This window comes from Falco cherrug, chromosome 4 (assembly GCF_023634085.1).
Source record: "Falco cherrug isolate bFalChe1 chromosome 4, bFalChe1.pri, whole genome shotgun sequence".
In the NCBI taxonomy this organism is placed as follows: domain Eukaryota; kingdom Metazoa; phylum Chordata; class Aves; order Falconiformes; family Falconidae; genus Falco; species Falco cherrug.
This window is the reverse complement of record NC_073700.1, coordinates 21,505,360-21,523,590: the sequence shown is the minus strand read 5'-3', so window position 1 is coordinate 21,523,590 and position 18,231 is coordinate 21,505,360. Positions and strand designations below refer to the sequence as shown.

Sequence of the window (18,231 nt, the reverse complement as noted above, 5' to 3'; positions counted from 1 at the left end):
GGATCTGCTCCTGTGGAAGGCTGGTTCCTCCTCTGGTGCATGCAGGAGCAGCTCATTGACAGCAGTTAAAGAAGAGAATCTCAGCTTTTTAATATTTCAGTATTAATCCTCAAGATGAAGAGCTGATTGCACTAGCTACTGGGCAAACATAAAACAGGAAAGTAGAGCTTGCAGCCAAGAAGTGTGAAGTATTTATAAGCATACTGGTAGCAATGATAGAAGAAGAGGCATAGAGAAAACATTTTCTTATTTATCTAGTACATGACTGTGTCTAGAACCTGGTTAACTATTAATGGAAACTGCCTAAGTCCAGTGCTTCACTATTCAGCTTTTTACCTTCTCTAACTTGGTCCAGCACATGCTGTAGATTTTAATAGTATGTGAGCAAACTTCTCCCTATACAGAAAAAATCCACCTCTTTCAATTTACTGAGGGATGTCCATGGGCAATGTTTACAAGAGGTTCCAGGTAGGTCCTTCACCATTTCCAATACTGCAAGTGATTTAAGACCATTAAAATAAATAAAGAAGAGTGGACTTAGCTGGTGGTTGTAACTGCCCAGTCAGTTATAATAACAACATAACACAGAATACAGTAGCTTTAGAAGTAAGCTGGATTAAATTCTAGATATAGAATTAATCTAGTCAGTGTAGGCTGATTTCCGCATGCTTGGGAAGCCCTTTAGTGTTTCAGTTGCTGCAAGCTGCACATATACCTACACTTCTTGGTCTCTAGTCCAATAACAATTATTTACTGCACCTAAGAAATCTTCAAGGCCATGTAACCTGTGTTTCACCTGCACTGACCTATCACACTACTTATCAGAGCAGTGTAAAATGCCATAAGTATATTTCCCTGTGTATTGTGCAATGTCGGTTTTTCTTTTTGATGTTGCTGAAGTTCATTCTATCTAGTGCCAGTATATTAAAAATCTATTAATGTTTCACACATAAAATGAACACAAATTGAGCCAGTGTGAGATTTATATTGCAGTGTACAAAGGCCCAAAAGTAACTCTAGCATTATTATGCCCCTGCCTGTGCCAAATTGAACTCCTAACACTACTGACAAATGTTTCAGAATTCCCATGTATTTCTTCCTGACCGCTCTCCCAGCCCGGAGCTCAGAGCTGTTCTCTCTGCCAGCCAGCTGGTGAATTACTCCTGCCACAACTGCTTCCCAGTCCTGCTAAGTGATGTCCTCACCTAAGGAAAGAAAATTCCTGAAGGAAATCCAGATGTGTAGAATTACTTCACTAAAATAGATACATTATCCCTTGAAAATCAGGCAACATCAGCCTTCCCACTATTATTCCCTGCCTGCCTTTGGCCGTACTAACACGGAGTCCAAATACTCATTCTTCGCTCAGTCAGTCAGTTCTCTTCCCATGATTTCTTTCTCTATGTGCTCATGGCTTTAAAACTTATTTATGCCTCTTCTTTTCAAAATACCACGGATTACAGTCATTTTCTTCTCTTTCCTTTTTTGGCGGTACTTCAAGATGTCCAGCTTAGCCTGGTGTGACATAGTTTATGAACTTAAACAAGTAGTACAAGCAAACTACTGAAGCTGAAATCACAGGCTAAAGAATTAAGGAGTTTTCAATGTTCGTGGCTTGAATACAGTAGAAAATTGGGCTTGGAGAGATGCAGAAAGACTGCACGATCCTTTCCCACTGCCGGAGGGGACCAGCACTCCCTGAACCACACTTGACAGATGCTTCTCTGACCCGTTCTTGTCTCCTATTACGGAGAGCCCGCAGCTTCCCTTACCATTTTTTTCCCAGTGATCACCTTCCCAAACTATTAGGAAGATATTTTTTTTTTCCTTAAAAACTTAGGTATCTCTTACTGCAATCTGGATTCATTACTTCTGTGTCCAGTTCACCGCGGGCACAGAAAACAGCCTGATCTCTTCCCCAAAGTGACCTTTTAGGCTTTTGAAAATTGTACGTCCCTTCAGGCTATTCTATCCTGATAAAATCACTCGCATTCCTTCCATCTTTGCTTATAGGTTGTATTATTCATAAGAGGAAGAGAAAGAAGGGTTAGTATTTGGTGGTTGGTGTGTGGGGATGCTGGTCCTAGAGCTCAGGCGTTGCTCAGCGTGGAGAGCGGGTGCTGGCTGAAGGCCGGGGTGAGCGGGACCCTCCTGCAGGGAAGGACCTATGGCTTACCTGGTGAGGGCCACCAGCTAGACCAGGGCTCTTTGCTTTTTAAAGTCTGCTAACATTGTGTTTCTCTAATGAGTACAGGTTCATCCTTATGTTCTATAATGTCTGGATAGTGGAAAGCAAATAGAAAACCATATTCCTCCTACGAAGGAAATACCTTTGTTATGTCTTTCCTTCCCACCCTTTGTTGCTTTGTTTCTCCATATTGATTAAATCTTCATTTAGCTTCATGGTTTTTCTTAGTTTTCGCCTCACATGCTCACTACACCTGGTTTCATAATCTGTTGTCATGGAAATCAGACAGATGTCAAAAACATGGCATTATCACTTAATTGTGTGAACCACACAAGAGAAAGAATACGGAACCTGATGGGAAGTTTTGCAGGCTAAAGCGCCACAAGACAATGGCAAGGTAAAACCCCAAAAGGTACCTTTTACATGTAACAATGTTCTCATTAGTGCCACTGGAAAATGAACATTTGCAGGTACTCATTTCTGTGCTCGTTTCTGTTTATTATTTTACGTGTTGAACCTTCTAGGCTCCTGATCTCTGTCCTTCACATGACTTAGTGGTGCATAAGGAGCTGTGACTGCACAGGGAGTACCCCCGTGTGGGATGCCTATACAGTTAGGGCTTTGCAGGTGTTTGTCGAGCTCAAACCTAGCAAGTAGTGCAAGACAGTACATACATGCTATTCCATCATTAACAGCAAAACAAGAATAAACCCAAAGGTCATTCCCCTCAATGTCCGGCAGGGCGGGCAGAGGAGTGTTAATTCTATCACAAAAATAAATGGCATTTCGGTTTTTGCTTAGGACTACACAGCCCCGTTGAACATGGTGAGGTTCAGCGTCACTGAACCGAGGGTGATGTCCCACAGAGCGTACCCAGAAGTTGGACTTGCCCCAAAATTCTGTGTCCTGTCAATATGTTTTTAAGCTTCGCTTTAGGGATAGGGTGAAAATCCATTCTCAGAGTAAAATGGTGTCAAATGAGGCCAGTGCAAGGGCTGGAAACAGAGGCTGCCCTCAGAAGTTGTGATTCTTGTTCAGGCTACAGTCCTCTGATGACCAAGGTGTTTATCATATCAAAGTCCACACACACAAATTAAGGAATTTTGTGATTTTAATGCCACTATCTCATCACCTTGGTTGAGGATGTCAACTTCCATGTGCATATTTGTACAGCAGTTTTCCAATTAGCTAGTAATGTTGTTCCCTTATACATTTTTATCAAGTTTCTACTAGGCAGAGCAGAGATCTTTTTAATGATTGTTGCAAAAGTGGTCCCATGATCCCTGCTTACACATCTATTTTGAAATGTCATCCAGAAAAATGAGTCTATCTAAAATAATGCTGGATGTACAGAAATTTCCTACATACAGGAAACTTGCAGTGCTTCCTTTGCTTTTCAGAGGGGATATGTGTACTCTGACGAGAATGGGTGTAATTGGATTCTGCTTTGTAAATTAAGCACATCAACTCCAGACTTGTCATCTCTGAGTGTATTTAGAAACACACAGTTTTCTTTAGGGTATAAAAATACACCTGTATCTTTGTTAGCTTAGCTCAAACAGTGAAATGAAAGACTGAAATCAGGATGGAAGAAAGGATGGAAGGAGAGAAGGAAGGAAAGAGTGAACCCAGCTTGAGCCTCAAATCTTAGAATGAATTTGCTGAATCTGGCTGCTGAAGAAACAGCCTTGAATTATAAATTGACACATCTGCGCAGGAATCACCAAGAGACAGTGCACATAAAACTCGGTGTCCACAGTTTTGCACAGTCGCTTTCCAGATGAGAGCAGCATTTTCTGTAGCACAGGACCTGCAAAATATGCGCTGAGAGTCTTCCTCCATGCTACCCACCCCGGTGTGCTGCAACCCCCTGCATGCCATCGACACCTGCCCCCCAAATCACTCAGCTTCAACCTGGCATAAGCATGATGATGACTACATAGCGCCTGCCTGTCTTTTAATGTTTTATACAACAGAATGAACTGTAGCTTTTCAGTATTAATTCCTATTGCAGCAACAACATTATGGTTGGAGAAGGGTAAAATTAACATGTTATTTATGCTGAAATTACATTGAATCACAAACAGTGTTCCTGGAAGGCTGAAAAACTGAATAATTTTGAATAAATTATTGATGATTTTAAAAGCCTTTCTTATTGATTACAGGTTATACTCTTAGATTAAAAGAGTGCAGCTAAGTCCTGTCAGAGTCTTTCAGAGTTCATCAGAGTAAAAAAGTATCACTGTGCTGTAATCCAGATCAGCCAGAGGAGTAAAATGCTAACAAGTACATTGCTTTAGAGTTTAAAGCTCTTCTCTTTATTACTATTTTGCTTTCTAAAAATTACTCTAGAGCTATATAAAACAAAATTAAAGTACCTAAGTTGTGGCATGTCGTCTGCAGTCCACCCTTGACTGGATGAGTGTTGGTGTTGGGTGGCACCTTGGTCCACCAAAGGAGCTGCTCCAGCTGTGAGCACTGAGCGATGTGAACAGCAGAATGGCAGCCACCCTGATAATACTTAGCTCACATATTTTTCTCCAGCCTCTTGCAGCCTGCTTACCAACTGGTTCTCTAACAATGCTGCGCTACGTCTGCATTGTTATAAAGATCCTGGCAGTACTACCACAGGCTGTTCCCAATTTACTTCTGGATAATTGAAGCATCCTATTACTAACAATGTTTTGTTTCTCATTCTGTTTCTTCATACAGTGTGCTGTGGTCATGTGCATTTCACCCTAGAGGTCTTTAGCAAATTCCTGTAATTACTTCTCCACATCTCTTGTTCATTCATTCCAACTGAAATTATCTCTGAACATTAGTTCCATTTGCTAAATCTCTTCTTGCTTTATTAACTTTAATCAAACTAATATATACTGCTAAATGGAAGGTGGTCTAGGATGCCCATACCTGGCTCAGCCCTCTTCCCAGGGGTAAACACCCTCTTGAAACAGCGGCCCAAGTTAATTCTGCAATTATCAGAATATAATTTGGCTGCTGTAATTTCAGTTGTTGAATACTTGCCATTAATGCCATTTAAAAGCTGCATTGCAATTGCAAAATAGATCTGAAAAAAATTCCATGTATAGTCACTTGAATTTCAAAGTAAGTTCACTCTGCGATGGAGATTGCATCTCCATTAGTGTTTGCTTTTCACAAAGTTTTGAGTGAAAGAAAATTCAATTGGGCAAAGTGCACTCCCTACTCATGGAGAGGTGTGATTAAAGAAAGGAAAGAGAAAGGGTTTGGCTTTCATTTCTATTTATTTTTAGAATTTGTGAGGTGCACAGATTCAATGGTATTGAGAAAACACAAAAGACTGGTTGAACACTTTATAACTCACATTGCTGCTAAGGAAAAAATTCTGAGAGGAAAAAAATGAGAAATACGGCAGCTTTAAAAATCCTCATTAAAATCAACCTAACGAGACCTCTAAAAACATTTAGACTTCAATTAGTCTGCTTTTCTATGTCAAATACACATTAACGGCCCAATCCTGTTCCCATGGTAGTCAGTAGAAATATTGCCCCTTGTCTGAATAGGAGTGAACAGGAGTTCAAGAGTCAAGACAAAGATCTCTGAAGAAGAGATAAAAGCTGAGCCTCAAGCTCTCAGGTTTTCAGAGTGTGTTCAAACTAAGATGATAACTAGAAAAGTTGATTTTTTTATATAGCAATATATAAAATACAGAGATAAATTTATCAGGGATGTTGCTGCTGTTCATTGTATAGTTGAATTATTACATGGAAAGATGAAGAGAGGAGAATGTCCTTGTTTGTGCCATCGTAAGTAGCATGGGCTTATAAGTAGGGAGGTGTATTTTTGTCAATTATAAAAACATTGCTAAAGCACACTGCGGGTACGTACATAACATATGGATTAGACACCACCCCAGCCAGTTAAAATGGAAACCTGGAAATTTTGTACAGTGAGGCACATGGGAAACAACAGAGGACAGGTCTCCTAACAGCTAAAAACCTTGTTAGTCATGGTCCTTTCACTCAAATTAAGTTCGTACCTACACATTTCTTTGGAGCACATTGCAGGGGACAGTGAAGGTGGCTCTCCTCCGACAGGTACCCACCGCGGTGCGCACTTCTGCTTAGGTCTGAAAGAAGGCAACAGAGTAAGTCTGAGGAGGGACTCTAACACTGTGCGAAAATACCACCTTGCAATTGCTGAATAATAATGGCTCTAACAGGTACATAAATGTGTAACTGTGTAGGGCAACTATTGCAGCCAAGTAGCCTTTGATCTTGAAGTGTCATGTCAGACTTTAGGATATTTCCCAGTAATGAACAGAAATACTTACTTTATTGCAATAAACTGAGGTCTTTCCAATCCACATCGATTTCGTGTGTCAAATATTGACACTGAATTAATTATTTGCTACCTGGAATTTGATTGGGATAAACACCATGAGTCATGTGAAAAAAAAAAAGCTTGTCACTGTCGTGATGAAAAGCATGGCATGGCACACGATTCATAAAGCTTCTGTGTCAACAAAACCCAGCAGAAATCCAAAATAGATTCTTAATGTGAGATTTCTGAATCGTGCTCTGCTTAGACAGCTACTGGTCAGCTTTGATGTTTTAAGGCCATCCTTGAAATGTGGATGAAGCTAGTTCTGCTTTTTAATTGGAGAACAAAAATTGTCAAGCTCGTGCAATAACACCTAATAGCCAACTATATCAAATATGACTTTGAAAATGACTGAACTTATAGCTTCTAAGGAGTGACCTATTTCAATAGCAGAATATACAGTTAGTGAATTTTACTGAAGGATTTTGGGTAATAGACTGAACTCAGAAAATTCCCTGACTTCGGGATAACAGGAGGAGATATTTATTGATATGTTCTGAAGTTATTGCAAATTTTTGGCTTAGCTAAGTGGAATTTGTAATCCTAGAAATAAATGGGGAAGAGTCTGCTATATAATGTCAGCACAGGGCAGGATCCCAGCTGCCAAATTTGATTCTTGCTCTCTGTGCAAGTACGCTGCATGCTGTATATAGCTTTTTAACAGCACAAATAAGGATATTTTTCATTTAAGGATATATTCCCAGTGGCAATGCTGTCACAGGATGAATTCAGGCAGCGTGCAGTTGAAGACCCATCCCACTCGGGTTCCCACTCTGCTCTCACTATGGACTGGGAGAGTGTCTATAGGAGCTGCCTTCCCTCCCCTCCCTTCCAGATGAGAAAGCTTTAGCAGAATTGGGAAGAAACCTAGATTCTTTTGCACAACAATCTGGGCTTGCCAATTAAAAATTAATAATGCAAAGCAACAGGGAAAAATAATAGCAATAGCAAGATAAATAAATAAACAAAAATTATGTTTCCAAAACTTTTGAGTCTGCAGCTTGCTTTTTTTTTTTTTTTTTTTTTTTTTTTTTTTTTTTTTTTTTCCCCAGGCATCTATAATCCACACATTGCTTCCCAAAGAGAGTTTTCTGACCTGTAAGAGTTAGAGAGCTGGCCTCTTTTGTCCTGAATTTATCTTTATAGGAGTCCCCTCGCAGGTTTTAAAATTAATAACAGGACAATTCTCATACCTTACCTGAGTGAATTTGATGTATTTTCATGCTGTTCATCTTCAAATGTCTGGACTGGTACTTTCCACTCTCCCTCAAGAGAAGATTTAAATCTCTCAGTCACATACTGGGAGCCAAGTTATCATTTTTAAGGCTTTGTTGTAAGACCTAGACTCTTGCTGGTCTAATTATATGGTAGATAAAAAAAACCCAGAAGATGTATATCTTTTACATCAGTTGTCTTGTAAAATCAGATATCTAAAAGAACCCTATGAAAGCTGATAAACCAAAGGAAAATAAAAGCCCAGATAACACATACGAATAGGACAGACCTACATTAATGTGTATCTTTTGGAAAAGGCTAGAAATTGTTGAGAATAAGGAAACAGTTTTTGACGTTTCTGAACTTGTTTCCTTTAAATCAAAAGTCACATTTAGTATAAGGCTTGTAATAGATGGATCATTCCTGAGGTTTTAAAATGTGACAAAACTATAAATCACCTTGAACCTGCATTTCAAGCATTATATTATATAACATTTATATTTTGATCCTTTTACCATTTTTTTGCCATTAAAATGTAAGTCTGAAAATATCAAGGTTTGCTAATTAACATCTTAATGTGATTGATGTGTTATCTTGATTACTTCAATTTTATAGCATTTAATTTTCAAATGTGCACAGGTCTCTCTCTTCCATAGCTGTATCACTTATACAAACAGTGAAGCACCCTTTCACAGCAATTTTTAGTAAAGAAAAATTACTCTGACCCCGTAAAAAACATGCAGGTTGCTGCAACTAGTTGTTTAAAGCATTTTGTTTTCAAGATTATTTTAAAAATTGGGAATCCTAATGGATGTGGTAGCCAGTGTCTTCACAGAAGATATGATTCATCTTGCTAAAGTAACGGTCAGCTTTACAAACAGAATATAATTGCCACGGGGAACAGCTAAGAAAAAATTAATTTGCTAAAAGTAAAAGTACAAAGTGCTTCTGATGAAGAAAATGGTAAAGCTATACATAAATATTAAAAAAAATATCTCTGTTCTTACATTGGTAAAAAAATTCCACATGCAATGGTGGAACTAGCATATGTTAAATCATGACATTTTAGTGTTTAGGAGATGGACATAGCACATGGTATGGCCATTTCAGTAGTGGAGCAGGGCAGAGGTGGCAGACCTTTGGCCAGGACACCAGGGATACCTTAAAGGCCTGCTAAAATTATAGGCTTGAACTTGAGTAATTTAGGGGTGCTGTGAATGGGTGGCTCTGATGGGCTGGGCATATGAAAAGAGGCTTAAAATCAGCAAGCTCGTCTCCTTGGTCTGTGTTTGATAGTTGATCGGAGCCTTCAGAAGACGGGAAATGTGTATGAACATTAGCTGAATGTCCCAGGGGATTTGTGTCTTACTGACTGGGGAATCAAATCAATTCTGGCCAGGGACAGAGTTCAGACACTGTATCTGCAGGGCTTTTGCTGAAAACTTTTCCAGATACTTGGCAATGTTAAGACATTATCTATTTTCAGGGTTGTGGTTGTATTGGGATCAGAAGAGAGAAAGTGATAAAGCATGGATAAAGCATTCCTCTGTGGCCCAAATTTCTCGGAAATACAGCTGAATGCTGCAGCAGGAGCATTTCTCATACCCGTAGTACAGAAATATCCTCAAGGAGATCAAGCCAGGCTGCGGCATAGGGGACACTCTTTCCTAGCTCTGTGTACCTGTTTGTCCTGGAAATCAACCCCAGACTGACAGCTCAGGGAACCTATAAACACTGCTCCTGGTTCTGCCATTCACTCCTAGCCTAGCTGAAAAATGACAATAAAAAATAAGAAAAAGAAAATGGAAAACCCCTCACGGTGAGAAGTAGTATGGAATAAAACAAAACGAAGGGGGCTACTGTTCTGTGCATACAGTGGGGAGACGTGGGAGCTGGGCTGCAAAGGCCTGATGCCACCCAGGGGTAGGAAAGACCTACTTAAGACCTGACTCAACATGGAAGCAAAGAAGGTGCCGCCTGATTTACATGGGTGTTGATTAAATTCCCATGAAAGGAAAGCTCAGTGAGCGTATTTTACCATCTTGCAAAAGGCTTGTATTCGAAGACAGAAAGAGAGCAAGGTTTGAGTCATCTATATTACAAAAATATCTGAACGAAGATAAGCAATGCAGCTTTCCTGACAGACTAAACATGGCTTAAAAAGAAAAAAAAAAGGAAAGCTTCAGTACGTCAGCAAATGGTGTGGTCCAAACCACGCTACTGGGTTTGGAATACGGTTTCCTTTATAAATCTCTACATAAACTCTTCAAATGGGCGTAAACTTCTCATTGACTTTCCTACAGCCCGGCTCTTACCTGCAGCCCACGATAAGCAGCTGGCACTGGGCTTTGCTCAGCAGATGGCTGGCACAAGGGCTTACACGCATTTGCTCGTCTCTGGCACTAGTCAGGGATGAATGATACAAAAAAATTCTTCACAGTCGCTGGATGAAAAAATACAGTCTGGTCCATCTGAGTGGAATTGTTATTTTCAATGAGGGCGATTTTGAACTTGGTACATTTTCAAAGGTCAGCTGAATCCCTTGGGGATCTGTGAAAGGAGATCAAGAAATTGTCTGATCATTTTTATTAGGATTAATAACAGTGATGCTGGTCATTTTTTTAACCAGGAGGATTCCTCTGGCTCTTGCTTCAGTCAGCAGTTAGGAGAACTGAATGTATGCTTCAGGGAGATTTTCCATGACACATGTTTTCTTAGGAACGCTCTATCTCCATTAATACAGAGAGATCAGTTTTTAATCATCCTAACCAATTGTTAGGAGAAACAAGAAACAGTCATGAAGTAGCAGACTTGATTTCAGCAAGCGTCTGTCTAACTGGTGCATTATTAGTCTCTGGTATTTGGATGCTAGGCTATTTCAAAAATACCAGCATTTCATGTGTGGTCTATGCACATTTTATACATGCCCTAAATAATACAAGAGAGGAATCTGTAGGAAGGAGCTCGTGGAAGAGTGAACAAAACACAACTCTGTTTATTAGGCTTTAGAAAAAAGAAAAGTGAGGAAAAAAATTGTAATTTAACTGCATCTGATCTTGTGCTCTGTGATAGTCACAGTTTTTCAGTGCACGGCTCCTTGTGTACTTCCCTGCAGGATGGCTGTAAAAGGGGGAACGCTGCGAGAATCATGTGTCCCTAGTAGGGAAAGTAAATAATAGTCTCTCCAAAGCAAATCTCAAACTGCAGTCAGTGCTGACTGCAAACTCTTTCCCTAATTAAAGGGTCAGGAGAAGTTCAAAAAGTTGAGTTTAGCCATGATGTGCTGTCCTGCAGATATGTATGTGAAACACAGAAAAAGTCTCACCTGTCAGGCTGGGAGAGGAGTCTTCCTTACATCTTCTCATTTTCAGTGTGCACTTCATCAAATGCTGTAAATTTAATGATTTTTTTCTTTTGCCTACTCAGGGTACATATCTGCTCACAGAGTCCCAAGCTTTGATAGATCCATCACTAGATAGAAGTAGTCCTTTCACAAAGCAATCTTCCTTGCTTGTGCACTTCTATTTCTTCTAACAGTCTGCTGTTTCATCTTTAGCTAAAAACGGTAAGGAAAAAAGTTGTAGGGTTTTAGTGAAAAATATAACCCTCAATTAATTTCTGTGTCTATTAGTAAAGAGCTTTTCCTTAAGGCATGGTCCACAAATATCTGTAAATCTCAAATTGTACCTTGGCTTAAAATAGATTCTGTAAGTAAGACTCTAGAAATGAGCAAATAAAATGTGTTCCCATCTTTACGAATTTCTTTCTTCATAGAGTTAGACATTTTTAAAACATTGGGCTCAACTCCGCATTTCCATACAACCTATGATGAATGCCGAGAGGGGGCTAAGTTGCCCTTCCACCTGCAAGAAGCATCTGATGAGCAGTGAAGTTGTCAAACTAAGCCCACATTGCCTGTGGTGTAGACCTGGAGTAGCGACCTCATGATGAGAAAGGTTTGGTAAGTACCTCAAAGCTGTTTTTTTTTAAGTTCTGCCTGAGTTATGCAGACCGCTGGAAGCTGCTGCTGCAGCCAGACATTGTCGATCCACACCTCCTTACCCTCCCTCATGGTGGCCTTCTCCACCTCTGCCCCAAGGGGCCACTTGCTCCCTGTGGGACAACATGTCTTTCTAAGAGACAGAGGAGACAGGAGCAGTTGGTCTTTCTCTGCTGGAGGATCCCTGGGGGCTTTAGCTTGTCACTGGCTTCATCAGTATTTGCTCTGAAACCTCCTGGGGGTCTCTGAGAATGTGTAGGGACAGCACTGCCCATGCCCTGGGGCTGCTCAGGCTGCACCTCATGTCCAGACCCTGTTGGGTGGCCATCCCCAGGGCCTGGCAGGCACCAGCGCTGAAGGAGTTCTGGTGCTGCAGGTTTTCCCTGTGCTTGGGGCGTTTCTTCTGGCAGCATAATGATGCGAAGCCTTGGGAATAGAAGGAGAGCCTCTGTTACCCCCAGAAACCTTGATGACAAAGCAGCCTCCTCCAAGCCAGGCTGGTTTCTTTCTGGTGAAGGTTCCCCAGCACAGCTCTGCCCCCAGCAGGGAGCTGCTGCAGCCTGCCTAGGCTGCTCCGAAGTTCGGACGTCTCTGATGTTCGGGACGTCTGGGCTTACCCTAGTCTGCCTCTGGGCTGGCCACAAAGCCCAGCTACACCAGCAGCAGGTCTCAGCCGGGTGACATGGCCAAGCAAGTTATGACCTGTATCGCTGCTAAAAGCAGACATTTCAGCTTCCTATAATGGGAATAAATGAACTGGAAACCCTGAAAAATGACGGAATACGTAATCCCCATATCTAGCTTTTTTCCAGACACGACACATCTAGAAACCACACACAAGTGATGGAATTAAAGAGGAATAAATAAATGTAGCAACATAATTGGGGCACAAATAACCACAGATCAGCAGAGCAACACGAATGTAATGGATAGAGGCCAGGGCAGCATCTGCTTCTCTGATCTTGCATATACGGCGAGGCAGGTATAGCGGTTTGTTACCCTGGAGCCGTTCAAGCATACAGTATGCGGATTTCCAATAAATGGAGACCTTCTGCTTGAGCTTATGTTGCTTTCTTCCTGCTGCTGTTCTGGGATTTATCTGGAGTTCACAGACTGGGTAAAGTGTCCACTAATCTTATGGCAGCACACTGAGAATATTTTCAGCAGTGCAGCTGGCGCAGGGGAAGCCATTCATAACCAGGCACAGGCTGTGCAGAGGAGCCAGCTGTGTGGATTTGGGAGGATTTTTCTGTACACACAGGTGAAAGCAGATTTATTTCTACCTGCAAATTCTAGGGAACAAATTTTGGGCTCGCTTGGAATGTGGCTTCTGACAGGAGCCAAGCACAAACTCGAGTTTCCAACTTGCCCATGCTGCTAATGCTCCTGTACAGTTAGGAAAAGGATTTTGTGTGTGAATCAAATTACTGCATCCTCAATAGCTATGAGAAACCACATGCATTGGAAAAAAGCCTCTGCATATAGAATAAAATTTTAAGAGAAAGGCACCAAGCAGAGGAGAAAATACTTTTTCAGAAAAACCTGGTGAAGGCAGGTTTAAATGAGAGTTGTGCTGAATATTATGGTGCTTCATTTAGCTCTGCTAAGGATATACCGTTTGTTTTGCACTTCAGTAAGAGAGAAGCAGACTCCTGGTTAGGCATCCAGTGTGCTATACTGTCAGTCAATTTACCTCTGCACTTCCCTTTGCTTCCAGTCACTAACTGTGTATTGGGTGCTGATGTCTAGATATAAGCTTTTTAGGTCAAAGAGATGCTTCCCTGTAGTTTTGTGCTTGCACAGCTGCTGGCATGGCTAGCCCTTCATCTGCCACTGCTCCTGGAAGGTGATACTGAAATCAGAGCAATGAGGAGTGATTGGAGCCTCCAGGAGCGAGCCCCGTGGGAGGGCATTGACTCCCAGCAGTGAAACAAATCCGGTGGGTTTGCCCAGGATGCACCTTGGGAGTGCAGAGGGGGGAGAAGTCCCCGCCCGCAGTGCTCTGCATGGCACCTGCTGAGATGCTCCTAACATATTCCAAAGCATGTTTCAGAAAAGTGGTTGCATCATTTGAAACATCAGTGTAAAACGCCGACATAAATAAATTGAGCACAAACCCACAAAATCTTGGCTGCTGGAGGCTCACAGGCACCTGCAGGGAGCATACAGCCGCCCGCAGGGGCTCAGGAGTCCCCCCGAGAGCCACAAAACCCCAAAGGACCAAACCCTGCACAGAGAGAGAAACCCGGGGCAGGCTGCGGGGCCGGGGGGGGGGGGGGGGGCGACAGAAGGGGGGGTGTTTTGTCAGCAAAACAAAGGAACTTCTGACTGCAGCCGTAAGGACGATGTGTGTGCAGTCACCCAGGGTTCCTGTCTTGGCTGAACACGGTGCCAAGAACAGCAGAAATCAGATGTGCTGAAATAATTCCCCCTTCTGGATCTCAGCTTCCTACTGTTCAGCATTCATTGTAGGCCAGTCTATATTTAGCAACAGTAAATTAGACATAATGTAATTAACCTCGAATATTCGTTATTTTTCTATTGTAAATGGTAATAACAGTAAATTATCGTAAATAATTATGGACTGCTTACAGAATTTCCATAGACAAGACAATGCGCTCTTATTTGATAAGATTCTATAACCGTATAGACTTTATAGCTGTAGAGGTAAATTACTTTTCCTGTGGTTTCAACATAATGGGCTGTGCAGATAAAGTATTTTTGTGGAAATATGAATGCTTCCAGATGTTTCACATATTTTTCTCATTGATTTAAGCTTAATCTTCACATGACTGTGCATAGGGAGTTCATGCAAAGTATGCACAAAAGGCACAAATGCACAGGATTTGGAACTAGAAAATGCAGACTTTTATAACAGTTTTAAATGCAAACAATGACTTGATTGATTATATCTAGCCAGGAATGCTGTTAGGTGTGAAACTTTGTGTTATTTCCGATATCATGCTAAGAGAATTCAAATCTATAAAACTAATAAGCTAATTGGAATTGTGCCAGTTTCAATACGTGCCGTCTAAATTAAGCCTGAGGGTACTTGAGGTCCAATTTCAAGATTTGCCTTGAATCCAAAATTTGCTAAGTAATTATGAAGATATTTGTTGGGAAACAATCCAAAATTTAATCCAAAACCCTGCATCAAATAGTAGGGACACAGAGACCTCCTCAAAGCACAAATATATGTATTTGGTGTGTGTGTTTCAATAGACAGACTTCTGTGACACAAAGTTTCTTTAGCCCATAGATATTTGAGTGTAGGTGTAGAAGAAAGCAATTAATAGGGTGATATTTCCTTTTTTTTTTTTTTTTTTTTTTATTCCTAGAAATGTGAGCAATAAATCATCATGCCAGAGCATAATGCTCTGGAGGGAGGGATTTTATGGGAATAATATGAGCATCAAGCTGGTGGCTGAATCCAGCTTGCAGGAGCACAGTGTGGAAATACGTTTTTCCGACCAGACAGCTGCATCTTGGCAGCTGCAAGGGGCGAACTGCTACAAAGGGAAGTTATTTTCTGATATCATTTCAGTCTGCTTACAACAAGGATATTCACAGTCTAGAGGACTGGTACTGTACACAGTGTTTTATTGTGGGTACTTTATTGTTGAATCAAACGTATTGGGAAGAATATTTTTTTTTTCCTTAATTTATTTGGATCAAGGAAAAACATGTTATTCTTTTGAGATCCTTGCTCATGCACACGGGTTAGTAGCTTGGTACAAGACACCATTTAGTCACAGGCTTACCTTCAAGCACACGCTTAAATCCCATTGAAATCAGAGAGCTTTAGAAGTGCGATTAAAGCTAAGTATATCTGCAATGCTTTGCTGCAAAAAGGGCCATGTGCTTGGGAAGGTATTTAGTGTTGCATATAACTTGAATCAGACAAACTTTAGGTTATTACTTGAAGACTAATTTTTTGAAAGCACATTTCCCATCCATGTTAAATGGATTATCTGCAAAACTCTCATAAAAAATATGTAGCAAGAATAAACCACACAGTTTTCAATGAAAAATGCCAGCCAACTGCTTATGAGTTTAGATAGTAAAACAATCCTGCAAATCTGATCCTAATTCTCATTAAAAATCAAAGGAATGTCATTCTGTTAAATGGGTGGCTTACCAGCTGAAATAAAACACTGCGACGTGATTTGAAAGTTTATCATAAACTTTGCAAATAATTTGAAATAAGATGTAAATTAGCCTGTGATAGAAAACCAGTCTTTACTGAATTTTACTTGAAATATTCTAGTGTTAACTAAAGTTAACAGAAGCACAGAGGGGCTGTCGTGGAGAGCAGGGGAAACCGGGCTGTGTGCTGGCCTCGCCATGCATTACGCTCCTAAAACCCAGCTCCTGGTCTGGCGGAATATCCCCCCCCCCCCCCCCAACCCAAGGGGTTCGGTTCGACTCCCACCCTGCCTCCACAGCAGCCTTGCAATGAGACCGCTAATTTCAGCAGATTTCAGTTGTGACAACAGAACCTGGCCAACTAATTTAAGAGAACCTGGAAGGAGAGTTTTTACTTCCAAATCAGTTTTTAGAGAGAGGTTTGAGATGATTCTTGCAATTACTTTCGTGGGAATGCTTTACTAACTCCGTGTGAATGTTTCTGATGAGCAGAGGACAACAGTGTGATAATTCTTCCTTAAAATAACCTGAGCAACTCTTGAAACTATGGTTTTTGAGGGGTTCATTGAAAACAAATAACGGTGCAAGAGGAACATGTAGATGTGCAGAGGTCTGACTTGCTCATTTTCTAGTCATCTTTTAGCCATCAGCCAAGAGGATATTGGCAAACATTGTTAAGTAGAAAATAAAGTACTAATCTTTATAAGGATATCCATACCCTTCTAAACCTGTAGGATCTTAAAAACCACAAAGTGATTGTGAATATAGGGCTCCTAGGTTAATAGCTGGAAATCAAATGCATTAGGAAGTCCAGCCGGAAGATGCTGATAAGAAATATTCTTTGTTCCTTTGGAAACAGCAATACTTAAGATAAAAGTAGAGTGCATTTTAGAGTGGAGATGAATCTAACTTCCAAATAAAACATGAAGTGAATATTGAAAAGAACAGCAGGGAAAGCACTTTTGATTTTCCTCCTAAGTTCAATATTTGAACTTCCAAAATAATTTATTTTTTGTTTGTGTTGATAGCCCTATAGTAAAATAAAACCTCAGGGTTTCCAGGCCTCTTACAGTTCACATTGTTCTTTTTTATCTTATTTGCTGTTGTGTTGTGTGTGTGTGCGGTTCCTTAAAGCAATGCTCTCTGTTTCTACATTATTGACATAAACCAAAGAATACCCAACATACAAATTGCACAATAGTTTCAGGAAAAAGCAAGGTATAAGCTGATGCCTAACTGCTGAAAACTGAAATGTCTATTATACGTTAGCACAAATGATTTCAGTACGGGTATTTGGGAGTCACACCTCACCCAGTGGCAGTTCTGGATATTTGGTGTTGTCATCTGCTGATGCTCAGGGAGCCTTAGTAATGAGATGCTTTTTTGTAAGGGAAGGAATTACACACCGTAGCCATCCATGGCAGCAGGAGGTGAGGTTCAGAGGTACGGAGTGGCTGCTGCTGTCCTAACACCCCCTGTACCCCTGCTGAGGAGCTGGGACAGCCCCAGCCCCTCGTTACTTAAGCTGGCAGAAAGCCTTCATTTCAGACTGTACAGCGACACCGTGCCATATCGCCCAGCAAGCAGCCCAGCGGTCCCTGGGGCCTGCAGATGCTGCTGCTGTAACACAGGTGGTAGGGGCACGGCGCAGGACGTGGCGGTGAGCTGCCCCAGGCTGCCCGCCGGGCTCCTCCGCAGGTGCTGGAGTTGGCGTAGGAGGAAGGTGGCAGGATGGCAGTGATGGCCCAGGTGCTCCACAGAAACACACACCAGCCAGGGACAAACTGAGACTGTTACCCTGCTCTTTCCCACACAGTTTTACCACCACAATGCTGTGGCCTGCGTTCCTCTTGCATCGGCCCAACGGCCCCATTCCAGCTGCAGCAACTCTCTCTGTAGGTGAATAAAGCCCATGGCAACAGCTCTGAGATAGGGAGCCTCCTCTTCCATCTATCTGCTTTACAAGCAAAACATGATTTGTGAGAAGTGCAGCAAAATGTAGATCTAGCATGCCCAAAACATTCCAGGAGATATTTGAAGCAAATTCCAGAGTTCTTGATCTTTGTCAAAACACCAGGTATTCGTGGTCCAGGTGACTGGATCATTTCTTCCACTTGCTAGCCAAATTCTCAATGATTTCTTTTCCTAGCTATATTCAATCACCTCACCACTTCCTTTACATGAGCAGCCACTTTGTTTCACTTCACAAAGAGAATTGTAGGCATTGCAATATGCTCAGAATATTAAATGTGGGAGCACCTATCTGTCTTTTATGTGTTCATCACTTCAGGATATTAGTAACATTCCTGAGGTATTTAAA

General features: G+C 41.3%; 1 long non-coding RNA gene across 1 annotated transcript in view; it reads left to right on the top strand.

Moving 5' to 3' along the window:
* The window catches only part of LOC129736034 (uncharacterized), a 41,791-nt gene that overhangs the window by 13,469 nt on the left and 10,091 nt on the right, over positions 1 to 18,231 (top strand). Inside the window, exon 4 of the long non-coding RNA XR_008732183.1 lies at positions 11,540 to 11,726. This is a non-coding gene — a long non-coding RNA (uncharacterized LOC129736034). The remainder of the gene's footprint in view (positions 1 to 11,539; positions 11,727 to 18,231) is intronic.